This window comes from Dasypus novemcinctus, chromosome 30 (genome assembly GCF_030445035.2).
Source record: "Dasypus novemcinctus isolate mDasNov1 chromosome 30, mDasNov1.1.hap2, whole genome shotgun sequence".
Taxonomy (NCBI): Eukaryota; Metazoa; Chordata; class Mammalia; order Cingulata; family Dasypodidae; genus Dasypus; species Dasypus novemcinctus.
Genome location: NC_080702.1, coordinates 13,965,801 through 13,983,377, shown reverse-complemented (window position 1 = coordinate 13,983,377; position 17,577 = coordinate 13,965,801). Strand labels below are relative to the sequence as shown.

Here is a 17,577-nt window from a genome sequence, read left to right as displayed (position 1 = left end):
AGACAACCGGGGGAGGAGAATTAAATAAATAAAAATAAATCTTTAAAAAAAAAAAAAAGATACACTGCTGAAGAATTACTCAAACTAAATAAATGATGTCAGTATGATTTGGACCAACCAATTGTGGAGCAAAATGAATGAGATAAAGAAATTTACTTTCAAAGCGCAGTGTAATTCAAAAGTCTAAAATACTGAGATTATCCTAATATTTATGAAGAAATAAAATCATTGAAATGACCAGAAATATTTCAGCAATACTGATTGTTATAATATGAAAAATAAAAGTTAAACTTGAGGAAGAAATGTTTCCCCTAGGAATACACTCCTAGCAAAAGTATCATTCAAGGGTAAATGTAGAATAACAAATTGAAGACATGCAGGGTTACCAGGTTGCTATCTGCATACCTTTTCATAGGAATTGTGCTCCGGAGAAATGAAGGAAAACCAAAACAGAAAGCAAAACCTTAAAAACTGTAGATTTCTATCAATAGAGTTGTAAAGAGTTGCTTTAATATCATACTAAGCAACGAGCTTTAACTGGAACAGGGTAATGGAAATGTTTGTGGGGAGAAAAAACATTACAGAATATCTAATATGATTGTGAGATTAGAAAGAGGGGCCATGATGAAAACAACACTAGAAAAATAACATAAAAAAATAAACTAATAACTGAAGAAAATGTATTCCTAGTATTTACTTCTGCAATAGAAAATATTTATGTAATCAAAATTACATTCAAACTTCCTATCACAACTTAATACTATGAAGATCTGTGGAAAAGAGGAAAGTATTAAGAAAGGTATCAACATCTAGTGTCACATTAAATTAGTAGATTGTGTTAAAAATGATACATGGAAGATGATGGTATAAAGAATTAAGAGAAATGGAGGGTCCTCACTAAGGAGTGAAATTATGGACAGATACTTCTGCATGTCTTTGTAGATATCACACTTCTTTATTTTATTAGTTTAATGTTTTAGCAAGTTTCTCAAGGTATAATTCACATACCATAACATTCACCATTTTAAGTTACAATCTAATGACTTTTTGTACATTTACTGAGATGTGTAACCATTACCACAACCAGTTCTAGGGCATTTCTATCACTGAAGAGATTCTTTTCATAATCATTAACAAATAATATTTATTCTCACTGTGAAGCCCTAGGAAACTGTTAATCTGCTTTTTGCCTGCCTAGATCTCCCTTTACCAGACATTTTATATTATTGTATTATTTAATTTTAACTAATTCTCATATATTAGTTTTATAAGTTTTTGACACTGAAATGCAAATATACATTCTTATACAGACATATTTGCCCACAATTATAGTTATTATATCTTAATGTGAACTCAAAAAAGAAACTTGGTGGATGTTGAAAATTGTGTTTAGTCAGGCATGTTATTTATTTGATCTTTAACCAATATTCATCCAGAGTGGAAGATATTCCTAAAACATTTCAGATATTCATAAAAGCAAGTCTACATATTTGGTAGGAGTGAGAGGATAATAAAATGATTTTTTTAAACTTTGTTTTTTGATGTGTAGGAAGATGTTATATACCATCTAAAGAACTCATATTATTTACTTTTTCTTTCATAATATCTTTCATCAATTATTTATAACATATGTATTATATTCATCTTAGTGACTCTTTTTCATTCTTTAAATTGAAATTTTCCAGATTGTAGTTTTCCATTCAACTTGTTAATTGTATATTTAACTTCTTTGATCAATGATATTTTATTTAATTAAATAAACAATTCCTTACTTTATGGAATATGAATTTGTCTTTATGATAATAAAGTATTTCACATCTGAAAAAAATTATTTTAGTTCTTTAATATCATTCTTTATTTTGCATTTTTAAATGAAATATTTGTTGGTTCATATTATATGGTTGAAATGTGATGCTTTGTATTCCAGTTAATTCTGTGTGTCCACTTGGCTAGGTTATGGTGTCCAGGTGTTAGATCAAGTAAGCCCTAGACTGACTGTTACTGTGATGATATTTTATTGATGGAGCTAAGTCATTAGTTAGTTGACTGTGTCTATGGCTTACTACATCTACAATCAGCAAAGGAGTTTGACCTCCACAATGAAAGGAATCTCCTAAGTCAATTAGATCTGAGGATTTCAGCCGTCAGAAAGAATTTCTATCTCTTTTTCAGTCAACCTGCTGCTCCTGGAGATTCATTGTCATCCTCCAGATCCAACCTGTGGCTTATCTTATGAAATTCGTATGTGCCAGTGTCATGATAATGTGTGCCAATTCCTATAATAAATCTCTTTGTGTTTATATATATATATATATGTAATACTGACATACATATAATTATATATATGCTATTGTTATAATATCTATTATAAATGTATATATTACTGTATAAGATATGCATATATGTATGCCAATTTTATTTTTCTGGGAACCCTAATACACTTTCATTCTATACATTTTTAATCAATTGTCTAAAATCCACTAATTCTGGGACATTAAGTAAAGACGGGGGTATGAAAAGGGCATGGTACACACCATTCTTCAGGGAATATTTCCCGAAACAATTCCAGGATGAACAGGTATATACAGCCCTTTGTAGTTTTTTAATCCGAAAACAGTCTTATTGCGCATCTGTTACTCATACCTCCCAATAATGCCTACCACCACGAAATCTGTTCTGACTTAGGGTAGCCACAAGAATATAAAATAGCTCTTGGTTTTCAGGCAAGTATTGCTTTTCTAGCATCATCTGGCACAGAAAGGGAAGGATGAGCAGTGATTCTATCCAGCTTAATGTCCTCTTCAAGAATAGGAAGTAGAAGGAAAAAGGAAGAAATTAACTCTTAGACTTCATATAAAACCTTTCAAATTCTGAGAGAGATCAGAGCAGGAGTGGGAAGCAATGTAGATAGCATTTGAGATTCCTTCTTACATACACAGAGGAATAAATAGATATAATCTATATAAGTATTGTCTATAGTGCCACACAATCCATAAATTTGAATCTCCTGACTTGTGGAAATCATCAGAAGCCTCACATTTCCAAGGACACTGTTGTTAGACAGGAAATATGGCCATATTCTGTTGAAATGCCTGTGGCAATAGACTGATTCTCATGATTTTTTAAATATATTCTTACTAGGAATATTATACCCAGCAATTTAGCATGGAAAGAGTGAAATGTATAGCAGAGGAATGTCTGTAAAGCAACACTATATGAAATCATAAATGCAGAAGTACATATATGGTGTTTAAAGAGCAGGAAGTGTCCAATATAGCAGTGGATGAGTAAGAGAGGGGGGAAGAAGGATATGTTGTCAGAAAGTCAAGGGTGGGGATGATTCAGCACCATTTATGGACCATAAAGATATTTGCAGGATGTTGATATCTTTCTGAAATAGAGATAGAAAAATGGAGGGTTAAAATTTAGAGAAAATAAGTATTTCCAAGTATTTAGTAAGATTTTACTATAAGGAAAAATAAATCTGTTTGTAGTAGTATGGAGAAATTTAATCAAGAGTGTTTGTCAATATAGGTTATGAAAGCGATCTATGTTCATTTCACTAAAGTAACAGCAAAGAGAGAGAGAGAGGGAAAATCCCATCCAGTGTTTTATTCATTATTAGAGAGGTTGTGCATTTAATGGACAATCATGAAGAAGAAATCAAGATATAAATTTCATTTACAATAACAATTAAAATAATAAAATGTCTAGGGATAAATCTAACCAAGAATTTAATCAAGAATGTAATGTAGTCTGTGTGTGCAGAAAATGACAAAACATTGCTAAAAAAAAAAAAAAATCAGAGGACCTGAAAATACAAAGGAATTCCACGTTCATGGATGGTAATATTAGATATTGTTAAAATGTAAATCCTATCCAAAGCAATTTATTGATTCAATGCAATCTGAATAAAAATGCCAACAACTATTTTTGCATAAATGGAAAAGGCAACAAACAAATTTATATGGAAGTGTAAGGGTCCCCGAATATCTAGAGCCATTTTGAAAAAATGAAGAATGAAATTGGAACACTCATAATTCCTGACAGGAAAATTTATTACAAAGTCACAGTAATCAAAACAGCTTGATACTGGGACAAGAACATATATATAAAGCAATGAAATAGAATTAACACTCATATATCTAGAAATTAATTTAGCAAGAAATGTAAAGGATCTTTATTCAGAAAACTATAAAACAATGCTAAAAGGAAACAAAGAAGAACTAAAGAAATGGAAGGACATTCCGTGTTCATACATGAAGAAGTCAATTCTACTCAGGTTCATTTACAGGTTCAATACATTACCAATGAAAACTCTAACAGCTTACTTTACAGAAACTGATTAGAGAAATAGGACTTAGGACTTCCTCAAAATGAAACACTTTTGTTTTTCAAACAAGTTTTTAAGAAGGTAAAAATGCAGACTCTTCAATGGGAGAAAATCTTCAGTAGCCACATATCCAACAAGGGTTTTATTTCCATGTTATACCAAAAGATCACATAACTCAATGACAGAAATATGAAAACCTAATTTAAAAATGGGCAAAAGACTTGAATAGACATTTTTTCTAAGAAGAAATACAAATGACCAATATAGCTTATGAAAAGATGCCCTGCATTTCTAGCTATTAGGAAATGCTGGTGAAAAGTACAATGAGAGTTTCATGCCTTATAGAATGGTAATTATTAAAAAAATAGAAAGCTATGTGTGCTGGAGAGGATGTGGAGAAATATGAACACTTCTTCACTGTTGGTGGGAATGTTAATGGTTTGCTTCTACGGAGGATAATTTGATGGTCCCTCAGGAAGCTAAATATAGAACTGCCCTCTGCTTCAGCCATCCTACTACTAGTAAAATACATGCAGAAGGACTGAAAGCAAAGATGCTAAAAGATATTTGCACAGCCATGTTCATAGCGGTAAAACTGACAATTGCTAAAAGATGGAAATTTTAAATGTCAATCAACTGATGAATGGATAAACAAAACGTGGTATATACATACTATGTAATACTATTTGGGTGTAAGAAGAAATGTAATCAGGATTCATGTGTCAATAAGGATAAACCTTGATGATATTACGTTGAGTGAAATAAGACAGAAACAAAAGGATGAATATTGTATGTTCTCATTGATATGAACTAAATACAATCAGTAAACTTAAGGAATTACATTATAGTGTATAGATTAGGAGACAATGCTGGTTAAGAACGGGAGATGATACTGAATGTATATAGAATGTTTAATGAGGTCAGTTGTAAATATACTGTAATGGATAGAGTTGACATAGCACATTATAATGACTATTACACACACTGCTTATTTATAACCTGGGATTGAAGTTGAAAGATGTAGTCTAGAGAGGTTAATGTTAATTGAATGACAACATAACGGTAATCTAGGAGTTGCATAAAATGGTGATTTTGGTGGTAGATGAGGATTGTGGTTAATACTATAAATACAAGAATGTTCTTCAATGACAAGATGTTAAGAATTTTGTGATAAATAGGAAAAATACAACTAATAAAATTTGTGGCTTATAGTTATCAGTAATATTGTAATATTTTTGTAGAAATGGTAAAGAAGGTGCTATATTGCTGCTAACGGGAAAAATACATGTTTAATTTTATGAACTATGAATAAGATCAAAGATTTTTTCTTCAATTTCTTCATTAAGAAGGAGACGTTGGTCATGACATGTAACCTACGTCGAATCATTTATATATCTTTTTTTATGGGCTAAAAATAGCTTATTTCAAAGGCTGTGGCAGAACTCATTAAAAGTAGGACTTTTCCATCTCTGGACCTATAAATGAGCCCTCAACAATTATGAAGCACAAAACCCAGTGTCCACATATTCTTCCATCCCACTGGTCAGAAAATATCTGATTAATAAAATCTTCAGTAACATAACCCACTGTCCGAAAGGCTCAAGTACTGGAATTCCTTTTCATTCTGGCTAGTATTCAAAAGTAAAAAGAATACTACTCCTAGTAGTAGTAATAACATTGACGCCGCACCAATAGATTTATTCAATAACACTCCAACCAACGAAGAAGACCACCATCCCCTTTCAGGAAGCTGACAGGTGGGCAGGCGCTAGGGCTCCACCTGGAGACCCAGGCAGCCGAGCACCGGGCGGCAGGAAGTGTCGCAGGGCAGGGCCGAGGCAGGGGCTAGATCTAAGGGCGCCCCCCACGGAGCCACCAGTGCGTGGAGGTGGGAAGAGAGCAGCCCTTTAGCCCTCGGCACCGCCGCGGCCGTGTTCCGTCCACCCCGGCTTGGGCCTCGGCCCAGGGAGAGCCCGAGCTTAGAAAGTCCCAGCGCCGAGCCCGGGCCCCGGCTCTGCCCTTGGCCGGGAGGAGGGAGGCTGGAGCCAGGCACGGCGCCCGCGGACCCGGCCTCCCGCCGCCTCCCGCGGAGTGAGAGGGGTCTGGGGGCCCGGCGCCCCCCTCCCTCCAGCCGAGGCGGGGCCGGCGGGACGCAGCCCGCGGGGCGGGAGGTCACGGCTGCGGGGCCCAGGCGAGGGCAGCGACCTCAGCGGTCCCTTTGGCCTCGCGGCCTGCGGGGCCTCGTCCTCCTCCCGCAGCAGCTTGGACGGAAGGAGCTGGGGCTGCTCGCTCAGCTCTGAGCCTCCTCCTGGCCGGAGCGCGGCGCCATCTCCACCGCGGGAGGAGAAGCCGGGACGGCTGAGGGGGCGGCGGACTGAGGACCCTCAGCGAGGGCTCCTGGCGCCGCCGGGCTCGCGGGGGACGCAGCCCGAGAAGCCGCTGCGGCGGTGGTGGCAGCCCCGACAGGTCCCGCCTCCTCGCCCGGCCGGCCCGGTCCCTACGGACGGAGCCTGCGGGAGACGGGGAACCCATTTATGTGTCTTTCTTAACACTGGGGAAACAGTCGTTAGCTTTTAGGATAAATAAGATAAATGTGACTGGAAAGAAGATTTTAGATTAATGCTTCCCTAAATTGTTAAGCTTCCTTTTGTCTGTTTTTTATTTTTTGAACTTGAGATAAAGTCAGAAAAAAATCAGGGAGGGAGGTGGTTCCCTGCTTTTCCCATGTGGGAGGTCCTGGGTTAAATCCCTGGTACCCACTAAAAACAAAACAAACAAATGAGAAAATCGACTGGCATTGGGGAGCAGATGCAACTCAGTGGGTGAGCGCCTGTTTTCCGTGTACAGGTCTTGGGTTCAATCTCTCCTTCTTTAAAAAAAAAAAATCAGCGGTGGAGGGGTGACGTCATCAACACAGCGACGGAAGCCGTCTCCTGGAAACGTCTCCCCTGAGTCTCTGGAGAGTGGCTGAGACTGGGGGACTCCACAAATGCTGAATTGAAGAAAGAGAAAAATAGCAGGTAGGAAATTCCCGTCAAGGACCTACAGGTCCTCCTCCTTTCCCTCCCAACTGGTCTGTTCAACGCTTGGGATTTCTCCAGAGGCAGCTGGCAGCCTGGATACCTCTCACCCGGGAAACAGATTTTCGAGAACCTCACAGTAGTGCGATAGAACCCCATGCATATCCAGGTACAGAGGCAAAAGCTCACAGAGACCTAGTGCTGAAAACAAGCGGCTGAGGAATGCTAAAAGCAACAAGGCCGCCATTTGAGGAGGGTAGGGAGTAGAGTCGCAGCAGAATGGCTATGGCCTAGTAGCGCCCTCACTCAATCCAGATACTACTTTTGGTGGAATTCATTATGGACTCTTCTGGGGGTCCCACCTTTCTGGAATGACCCTGTCTGACTCTCAGAGGCAGGATAACCTAGTAGGGAAGAAATGTTTGGCAGAAAAGCCTCAACGAGAAAAATGGAGGGGGAGGGTTAAACTGAACTGCTGCTAGATTGGAGAGTTCCAGAAATGAAAAGTATAACAAAAATGGTGCACTAAGTGAGAAAGGAGCACGTACAAGAGGTAGAAACTAAGTTAAGCTTCAGTTTACTGATGTAAGGCTTAGCACAAAGGAGTCCAGCGAGGGCCCCCTGTTTGATCTGGCCATTGAGAGTTGTGATGAAAGTGTAGAATGTGGAGCCCATTTTCAGTTACTGCCTAAGGTCTTAGTGTAGTACTTGCAGATTATTTTCATGTTGGGCTCATAGATGTTCCTGATGCCAGTTTTTCCATGATCATCACTTTTATGTCATTCCAGACATGAAGAAATCATTTGCTCCATCACAAGTGGCTGGGAACATACATTCAAAACTCTTGAGAGTAAACAGTACACCAGGGAAACTGCAATGAGTACTAGAGTGATAAAAGGCCCAACTGCCTACATCCTAGTTATCTCCTAAGCCCAGGACTCATGATTTGACCCAACTGAAATCAATGTTATCAAATCAGGTCCTTGAGGAAGGCCTACCTATTTAAACCATGTAGTCTGTCCAGTTATTTCATGCAGTTGTGTCTCACCTTCCTCAGAAGTGTCTACCCAGGTACAACACATGATGTTGGCAATGGCAAAAATGCTTCCTGTTTCAACGAATAAGTAACAAGTTTGGTAATGCTATTGTCTAAAAATTTAATTTTTTAAAAGAAATTTGCTTTTACTTCTGTTTTCACCGGAAATATTAGAATTTTGTTTTCCTTAATTTTGGGAATTATACAACTATTGATTTACATATGTGCTTATTTATCTTTAAGCCAACTTGTATAGAGCTCTTTGAATGAATTCCATGTTACTTTGGTGATAGTATTCAAAGATAGGAAAATGTCATACATCAAACATACAGACAGACACAAATACAGAACTTATAGCTTCAATTAAAACTAATTTAGCCATTTGTCAGACACAAAAGCAAAACAAAATTCCTCTGAGCTTACACTTTCTCATTTGTCTTTTGCGAAGAGTCCTTTAAAGAAACTATTTTTCTTGCATTTCTTGGCAAATTCTGAGTATTAAATGTAGTAGACATTTCATTTAGCTGTTTTGTTTTGGTGCTCCTTTTCTAGAATGATAAATAGTTTTTTCTAAGTGGACATTTCCCGAAATGAACATGGTAATTCTAGATTGTCTTTGGTGAGATCTTGCCATTTTGTTAGACTGATACAGCTTCCAGCCCCCAATTTTTTAAAAAGAGACTTTAAATTATCTAAATGTTACATGAAAATATAGGGGATTCCCATATATCCCACTCCCTCCCCCTACCACACTATCCCACGTTAACAATATACTACATTAGTGTGGTACATTTGTTATAATTTATGGACACATATTCAAGCTTTGCTACTAACCATGGATTATAGTTCATAGTATAGCTTATACTCTGTCATGCATAATTTTGTAAGTTATGACAAAATATATAATGGCCTGTATCTGTCATTGCAAAGTTATTCAGGACAATTCCAGTGTCCCCAAAATGCCCCCATATTACACCTCTTCCTTCCTCTCCCCACAGAACCTCCAGTGATCACTCCCTCCACATGAATGCTAAAAGTTCTTCCATTGCTACAATAATAAGTTTATAGTAGAATAATAGTAATTCCATTTTAGTCCATTGTTCATTCCCCAATCTTGAGGATTTTGGGATGGTGATGCCTACTCTGCCTTTAATTCAAAGGGAACTTAGATTCCTTGGGACAGATGGATGGAACTATCTTGCCTGCAGTTGCAGACTCTCTGTTCCTTGGGATAGGTTTTGTCTTTCATCATCAAATTGTTGTTCTGGGTGAGCTCAATGAACTGGAAAGTAGGTTTTGCAACTCTGCTGACATTCAGAACCCAACTGCCATGGGGACAGACCAAAGATTTAAGTGTCTTGGACATACACCTATCAAGTATAATACTACCTGTAGCTTCAAATAGAAGATGCAGAAGAACCATGTGTAGGGAAACCACAGATGAGTCTAGCTCTGTCACAATGAGGAGCATAAATTCCAAAGTAAGGCCCACTCTCAGGGTGCCAAACTCCTGAGCTGTCCGCCCTGCCTATACTGTCTGGATATCTCTAGAGTCCTCAGTAGCCCCACTTTTTGAGGCATTGTTTACTGTGGCAGTGAGATCCTGCTGAGATGTGCACAAGTATAACCTCTGGAATGAGCTCCTGGCTCACTTTGAAATCTCTTAGCCATAAAAACTCACTTGTATTTACCATTCCCCCTTTTGGTCAAGGTCTGTTTTCAGGTTTATTGCTAGTTGGTGCTTGGTAATAATACTTCCGTGCCAGGAAGGCTCATCCCCAGGAGTCCTGTTCCATGATAGGGGGAGATAGTGTGTTTATATACTGAGTTTGATTTAGAAGCCACATTTGAGCAATAAGGAGGCCCTCAGGGGGTAACTCTTAGGCAATATATGGTTTATATAATCTCAGAAAATTTTATAAACTCCAAAGGAAACCTCATACTCACAAAAGTAGTTATTCCATATTTTTGACTCCCCTCAGTCCCTGTCAACCATTAATCATCTTTCTATCTCTTGATTTTCCTCTGCTAGATATTATATGTAAATGGAATCTTCTATAAATTGTCCTTTTCTATCTGACCTAAGTTTTGAAAACACTTAGCACATTTTCAGGTCTTTTCCATGGTATAGGTTATAAATTAATTCATTCCATTTTAAAACTGAACAAAATTCCAATGTATGGATATTACACGTTTTGCTTATATATTAGGCGATAGAAATTTTGGTTGTTTCTACCTGTTATTTTAAATAATGCTAATGAGAACATTTGTACACAATTACTTGAATATCTTTCTTCAGTTCTGAGGGGTATCTAACAAGGAAGAAAATTGCTAGATGTTCAGCAAATTTAGTGTCAATCTTATTGAAGAACTGCATAAATATTTTTCAAGTGGTTGTTCCATTGCACATACCTACCAGCTATGTACAAGGATTCCAGTTTCTCTACATCCTTATCAACAGTTGTTTTAGACTTTCAGAAAAAGTAAAACTATCCTGGCAGATTTGAAGTAATGTCATATTTTGATGTTGATTTCCACATCCCTAATAAGTAAAGATGTTGAGCATTATTTCATGTGTTTTTATCCAGTTGCATATATTCTTTGAAAAAATGTCTACTCAAAATACTTTGCCCATTTTTAATCATATTATTTGTCTTTATGTTCAAGGGTAAAGGATTTTAAAAATATATATCTTCTGTGTTATTAGGCCCTTATCAGATGTATGATTGGAAACTTATGTTTTCCTTTATGTAGGTTATCTTACTATTTTCTTGGTAGGGTTTCCTTTGATTAAAAGGCTTTTAGTTTTTGTGAGAAACAATTTGTTTATTTTTATTTTTAATTATTTTAATGTCATATCTAAATATCAATTGCCACATGAAAAGTAATGAAGAATTTCCCCTATATTTACTTGTAAGTGTGGTATAGTTTTGCTCTTATATTTACATTGCTAAATGACAAGTATACAAGGTAAAGATCAAAATTCATGCTCTGTATGTACATATCCAGTTGTTCCACCACCATGTGGTGAAGACACTGTTCTTTCCTGAGTGCAAGACCGTGGTACTATGTATGTTAAAAATAAATAGATGATATATATATAGGTTTATTTCTGAAGAATCAATTCTATTCTATTGTTTAGGTGTTTACCTTTATGCCAATATCATATTACGTCAATAAACGTAGATTTGTAATACATTTTGAATTATAGAGTTGGATACCTTCGAGTTTTGTTCTTTTTCAGTATAATTTTATCTATTAAGGTGTCTTCATAATTCCATGATTTCAAGGGTTGGTTCTTGTATTTATTTTGTTTAAAACAAATCAAGTTTATGGTACATATTAATAAAGAATAAAATTCATCTGAAGTGTACAGTGAGTGGTATTTGGTAGAATCACAGTTGTGCGTTCATGTCCATCTTTATTAGAGCATTTTCATTAAGAGGGGAAGAATTTTCTTGGTTTTTTATTTTTTTAAGTGGCTATGAGATTTTGATAAGCATTCATTGTATTTCTAAATGTTCTGAGGGTAGAATTGCCACCTTAACTATATTAAATCTGCCATTCCATTAAATGGGCTATCTTTCCTTTTATTCAGGTCCTCTTTATTTTCTTTCAGCAATATTTTATAGATATTATACAAATTTTGTATATTTTGGTTAAAATTATTCATAGCAATTTTATTATTTTGGTGCCTCTGAAAATTATATTTTTCTTAATTTTCTTTTTGGATTCTCACAATCTGTTTGCCTAAATACAACTAACTTATGCATGTTAATCTTTTACCCTGAAACTTTATTGCATTTATGTATTAGCTCTAGTAGATAGGGTGTGTGTGTGCATGAGTGTAAATAGACATGTGTTTGTGTGGTTGCTATAGGATTTTTTACTTATAAGATCATGTCCTCTCAAAATAGAGATAATTTTACTTCTTGTTCTAAAATATATTTTTATTAGGGTTGTAAAATTTCAAATCAATCATGAACATGTGTGGAATTCCCACACAACAACTATCCATCAACACACTATATTGTTGTGGAACATTTGTTACATATTATGAGATTAAAAAATGAGAATATTACCACTAACTGTGGTCTATAGTATTCATTTTGTATATATTTCCATTCCCCCTATTATGAACACAGTACCTCTTTGTATTGATACAAGAATATTACAGTATTGTTGTTAACAATAATCCATAGGTTAAATTAATTGTATTTTTTCCATGCTTCTCCACATTCTTACCACCTTGCAATAGTGATGTACATTTTTGTATTTCATGGAAGGACTTTTCATATTTGAACTATTAGCCAAAATTCTCAACCACCTCTGGGTTAACTATGATATTCAACCCCTAGATTATTCTAGAGCTTTAATTCAATTCACATTTACATCATGAGGCTACCCTTTTCAGCCTCAATTATAGTCCAGTTACGTTAGTACTACTCACTATGTTTTACCATCAAACCCATTTCCACACATTTACAGTCAAATTAATTTAAACTTCCACATATATTAAACATCAGTACACCTTCTCAGCCCTCCTTTTATCTCCTAAAAACCTTTACTCTAGATTTTAACTTCAAGCATTTATTCTTCATATTTAATTCATATTAGTGAGACCAGACAATATTTCTCCTTTTGTCTCTGGCTTAGTTCACTTAAAATAATATCTTAAAGTTCATCCATGTTATCATATATGTCCCAATTCATTTTTTCTTAAAGCAGCTTAGAATTCCATCATATCTGCATACCACATTTTGTTTACCTGTTCATTGGTGGATGGACATGTGGGTTGCTTCCATGTTTTGGCACCTATGTACATTGCTGTGCTAATGTCTGTTTGCATCACAGTTTTCAGTTCTTCTGAATATATTCCAAGAAAAGGAATTGTTGGATCATATGGTAAATCTATATTTAGCTTCCTGAAGAACTCCCAAACTGTCTTCCTGAAGAACTCCCAAACTGTCTTCTATAGAGGCTGCACCATTTTACAATCCCACCAACAATGAAAGAGCATTCCTCTTTCTCCACATCCTCTCCAGAACTTAACTTTTTTTTAAAAAAATGGCCATTCTCTGTGGTGTGAGATGATATCTCAGTGTCATTTCGATTTGATTTTTCCCTAATAGCTACTGATATTAAACATTTTTTCATGTCCTCTTTGGCCATTTATATTTCCTCTTTGGAGAAATGCCTAAGTCTTTTGCCCATTTTAAAAATTGGATTCCTTGCTCTTTTTTTGTTGAGTTGTATGATCTCTTTAAATAGAATGGAAATCAAACCTTTATTGGACATGTGGTTTCCAAATATTTTTCCATTGAGTCGGCTGCCTTTTCACTTTCTTGGCAAAGTCCTTTGAATCATGAAGTGCTTTTAAGTTTGAGGAGGTCCCCTATCTTCCATTTCTTTGTTCCTTATTTCAGTGTAAAGTTAAAGAATCCACCTCATACCACCAGGTCTTGAGGATGTTTTCCTACATTTTCTTGTAGGAACTTTATTTCTAGCTCTTATATTTAGGCCTTTGATCCATTTTGAGTTAATTTTGGTATAAAGTTTGAAATAGGGTCCCCTTTCCTTCTTTGGGCTATGGATTTCCTGTTCTCCCAGCACAATTTCTTGAATAGATTATTCTGCCCCAACTGGGTGGCTTTAACAGCCTTGTCAAAAATCACTTCACCATAGAAGTGATTATTTCTGAAACATCCATTTGGTTCCATTGGTCTGTGTTTTTATCTTCATGCCAGTACCATGCTGTTTTGTTACTGCTTTAGCTGGGTAATATCATTTAAAGACCAAAGTGAAATTTCTCCATCTTCACTTTTCATTTTTTAGATGTTTTTCACTATTTAAGGCTACTTACCCTCCCAAATAATTTGAAAATTGTGTTTTCTGCTTGTTTACAAAATAATGATGCAAGTTTTGTCAGGATTGCATTGAATCTATATATCAATTTGGGTAGAATTGATATCTTAATAATAATTAGTGTTCTCTAGTCCATGAGCATGGAATCTTCAATTATTATGACCATTTATTTATTTATTTTTAATTGTATTTTTTTGAAGATACATAGATCACAAAAATGTTAGATTAAAAAATATAAGAGGTTCTGTTATACCTCACACCCCACCCTCCCCACTCCTCCCACATCAACAACATCTTTCATCAGTGTGGCACATTCATTGCAACTGATGAATACCTTTTGGAGCACTGCAATACAGCATGGATAATAGTTTACATTGTAGTTTACACTCTCCCCCAGTATGTTCAGTGGGTTATAGCAGGATATATAATGTCCAGCATCTGTCCCTGCAATATCATTTAGGACAACTCCAAGTCCCCAGAATGCCCCCATATCATACCTCTTTTCCCTCTCCCTGCCTTCAGCAACTCCTTTGGCCACTTTCTCCACATAAATGATATAATTTCTCCCATTGCTACAGTCACAATATTTCTATAGTAGAATACCAGTAAGTCCACTTTAGGCTATATTTTATTCCTCCATTCTGAGGTCCCTGGGATGGTGATACCCACTCCTCCTCTAAATTGAGAGAGGGCTTAGATCCCACGTGGCTGATGGATGGGATTCTCCTGCTTGCAGTTGTAGGCACTTTCAGTTCCTTGGTATGGTGGTTGACCATCCTCATCTCCCTGTTAGCTGACCTGGGTAAGTCCAATAAACTGGAGAGAGTAGGTGTTGCCTTGAAAATCTCCTCAAGCTCAGGACCCAGCTGGGACATGGTTAGTCCAGGGATTCATGTCTCCTGGACAAACACCAACCTCAGCACCAACCACAGGTTCAGTAAAAGTAACAGAAGAGGCATGTGTAGAAAGGTCACATCTGAGTCAAACTCCACGACACTCTGGGACACAAATTACAAAGTGGGGCCCACTGACAAGGCACTGAAGTCCAGAGCCATCTTCCATGACCATAGGACCTGTGTGTCTCTGCAGCCCTCAGGAGCACCATTACCTGTTGTGGTATCTACTTTGGCTGTCTCTGGGATCCTCCTGAGGGTTGTGTAAGTCTGACCCCTCTGATGACCTCCTGACTCTTTTTTTGGAGACTCTTAGCCACATTAACTCATTTGTTTACCATTCCCCCCTTTTATTCAGATCTTTTTCTAGTTGCATCACCAACTAGTGATTAGTAGTAGTCCATCGGCACCAGGGAGGCTGATCCCCGGGAATCATGTCCCATGCTGGGGGGAAGTTAATGCATCTACATGCTCAGTTTGACTTAGAGAGTGGCCACATTTGAGCAACATGGAGGTTCTCAGGAGGTAACTCTTAGGCATCCTGTAGATCTAGGTCATGTTGACATTTCAAGCACATAGGCTCATAAGCATAGCCATTAATATCAAGGGCCCATCATTGGACCATCCTTCACTGGTCTTTGCCCTTGCACTTGGGGGATTGTCACTGTTCAATTGGGGAATGCGACAGAGCTCCCTAGGATGTGAACACAGCACTCCCTCAGTTGTCATTTGAAACTGTACCTCCTATGTCAGTATCCCATGAATAGACAAACATATCTATATACCCTATATGCATGCCCTGGAGAACTCCCACCTATATATCCCCCATCAATGACATCCCACAGCAGTGCTCCTCCCCTGCCATAGTTGAACCCCTCTGATCCAAAACTTCTTCAAAAATGAAGCCTAATACATTGCCTAATTCCATTAAAAGGAAATAAAATAGTAATGATTGGTTTAAAGATTAGAAATAAAATACATTGTAATTTAGAAAAAATAAAGTAAAAAATAAATTGTGGTATTAAGTGAAAAATACAAATTTTTTTTTTAACATTTTGCCTTTCATCACTTTAATAGCTGTTGTCCTGCATGTGCAGTGGCAAGGCAATCTTTTCCATTTCTTCCTCAATGTCTTACATCTTTTTGTTATCATGTCTTCAAAAAAGTTTTAGTTCACAATAAAATCACATATAGAATATAGGGGACTCCCATATACACAACATTCTCCCCATTTCTCCTTTCCCCAGCCATGATCTTTTTGCTTGTGGATGTTACATTTACTACAACTGATGTATGAATATTGAAACATAGCTACTAACAATGTTTACATTATGGTTTACATTATGGTTTACATTTTAGACACTTTTATAAATTTTTGGTAAAATTTAACATGGTCTATATCCATCATTGCATGATCATGCAGAACACTTCCATTGCCCCTCAGTTACCACTGCTTCCATCTATTCTATTACTCTCTTCCCCTCCCCTCCCTTTGGGGCTCACAGTGACTCCCACGCTTCACTGCTTGAAGGACAAGATTCATAGATACTTGCAACTGTGCTGAGGGCTTGACACACTAGTCTGTCCTCCCCCATTGGGAGCCACCCATGCTCTCAAGAGACACCTTCCCCTCTGTATGAGAATATCAGGCCTCCCCAGGATGGGGTTACAACACCTTCCCACTCATTGTATGGGCCACCACCCACTGATATAACACAATATGACAAGATGAGCACTTACTCCCTAGAAGCCTGCCCCAGGTGCCCCCATCAAACACCTTAAATCCATAACCTTTCCTTATATTTTCTGAAGAGTTTTCTCAACTTTATAGTTTCAACCATGTACCTGACAATTTTCCATGTTCACCTCCTCCCCAATATTCTCCTGTGGTCCATTTTATTTTTGTGGGGTCAGTTGTAACATCCCCCTTTCATTTCTGATTGTATTTATTTGTAGCTTTCTTTTTTTCTTTGTTATTCTAGATAGGGGCTTATCAATTTTATTCATCTTTTCAAAGAACCAGTTTTTGCTTTTGTTGATTTTCTCTATTGTCTTTTGTTATAATTTCATTGATTTCTTCTCTAACCTTTATTATTCACTTCCTTCTGCTTACTTTTATATTGGTTAGTTGTTGTTTTTCTAGTTTTTCCAATTATCCTGGCAGAGCTCCCAGGAATTGGTATTCAGTATTCTTTTGGTTATTGTGTGAAACTCAACCCAATGTGACAGTGCCCCATGAGCACTTGAATATATTCATATGCCTTATAGATATGCACCAGATTAACTTCCTACTGTGTATCCACCATCCATGACACCCCACCCCAATGATCCTCCCCTGTAATAGATGCAATCCTTCTGTGATCCAAAACTTCTTCAAATATGAAGCCAATAAAATAACCAAAGAATCAATAAGATAAAATAATTATAGTT

At 36.9% G+C, this 17,577-nt stretch overlaps 1 long non-coding RNA gene across 1 annotated transcript in view; it reads left to right on the top strand.

Annotated features, from left to right (window-relative positions):
• The first annotated feature begins 6,981 nt into the window (after positions 1-6,981).
• The window catches only part of LOC131276709 (uncharacterized), a 79,059-nt gene continuing 68,463 nt past the window's right edge, over positions 6,982-17,577 (top strand). Inside the window, exon 1 of the long non-coding RNA XR_009184102.2 lies at positions 6,982-7,353. This is a non-coding gene — a long non-coding RNA (uncharacterized lncRNA). The remainder of the gene's footprint in view (positions 7,354-17,577) is intronic.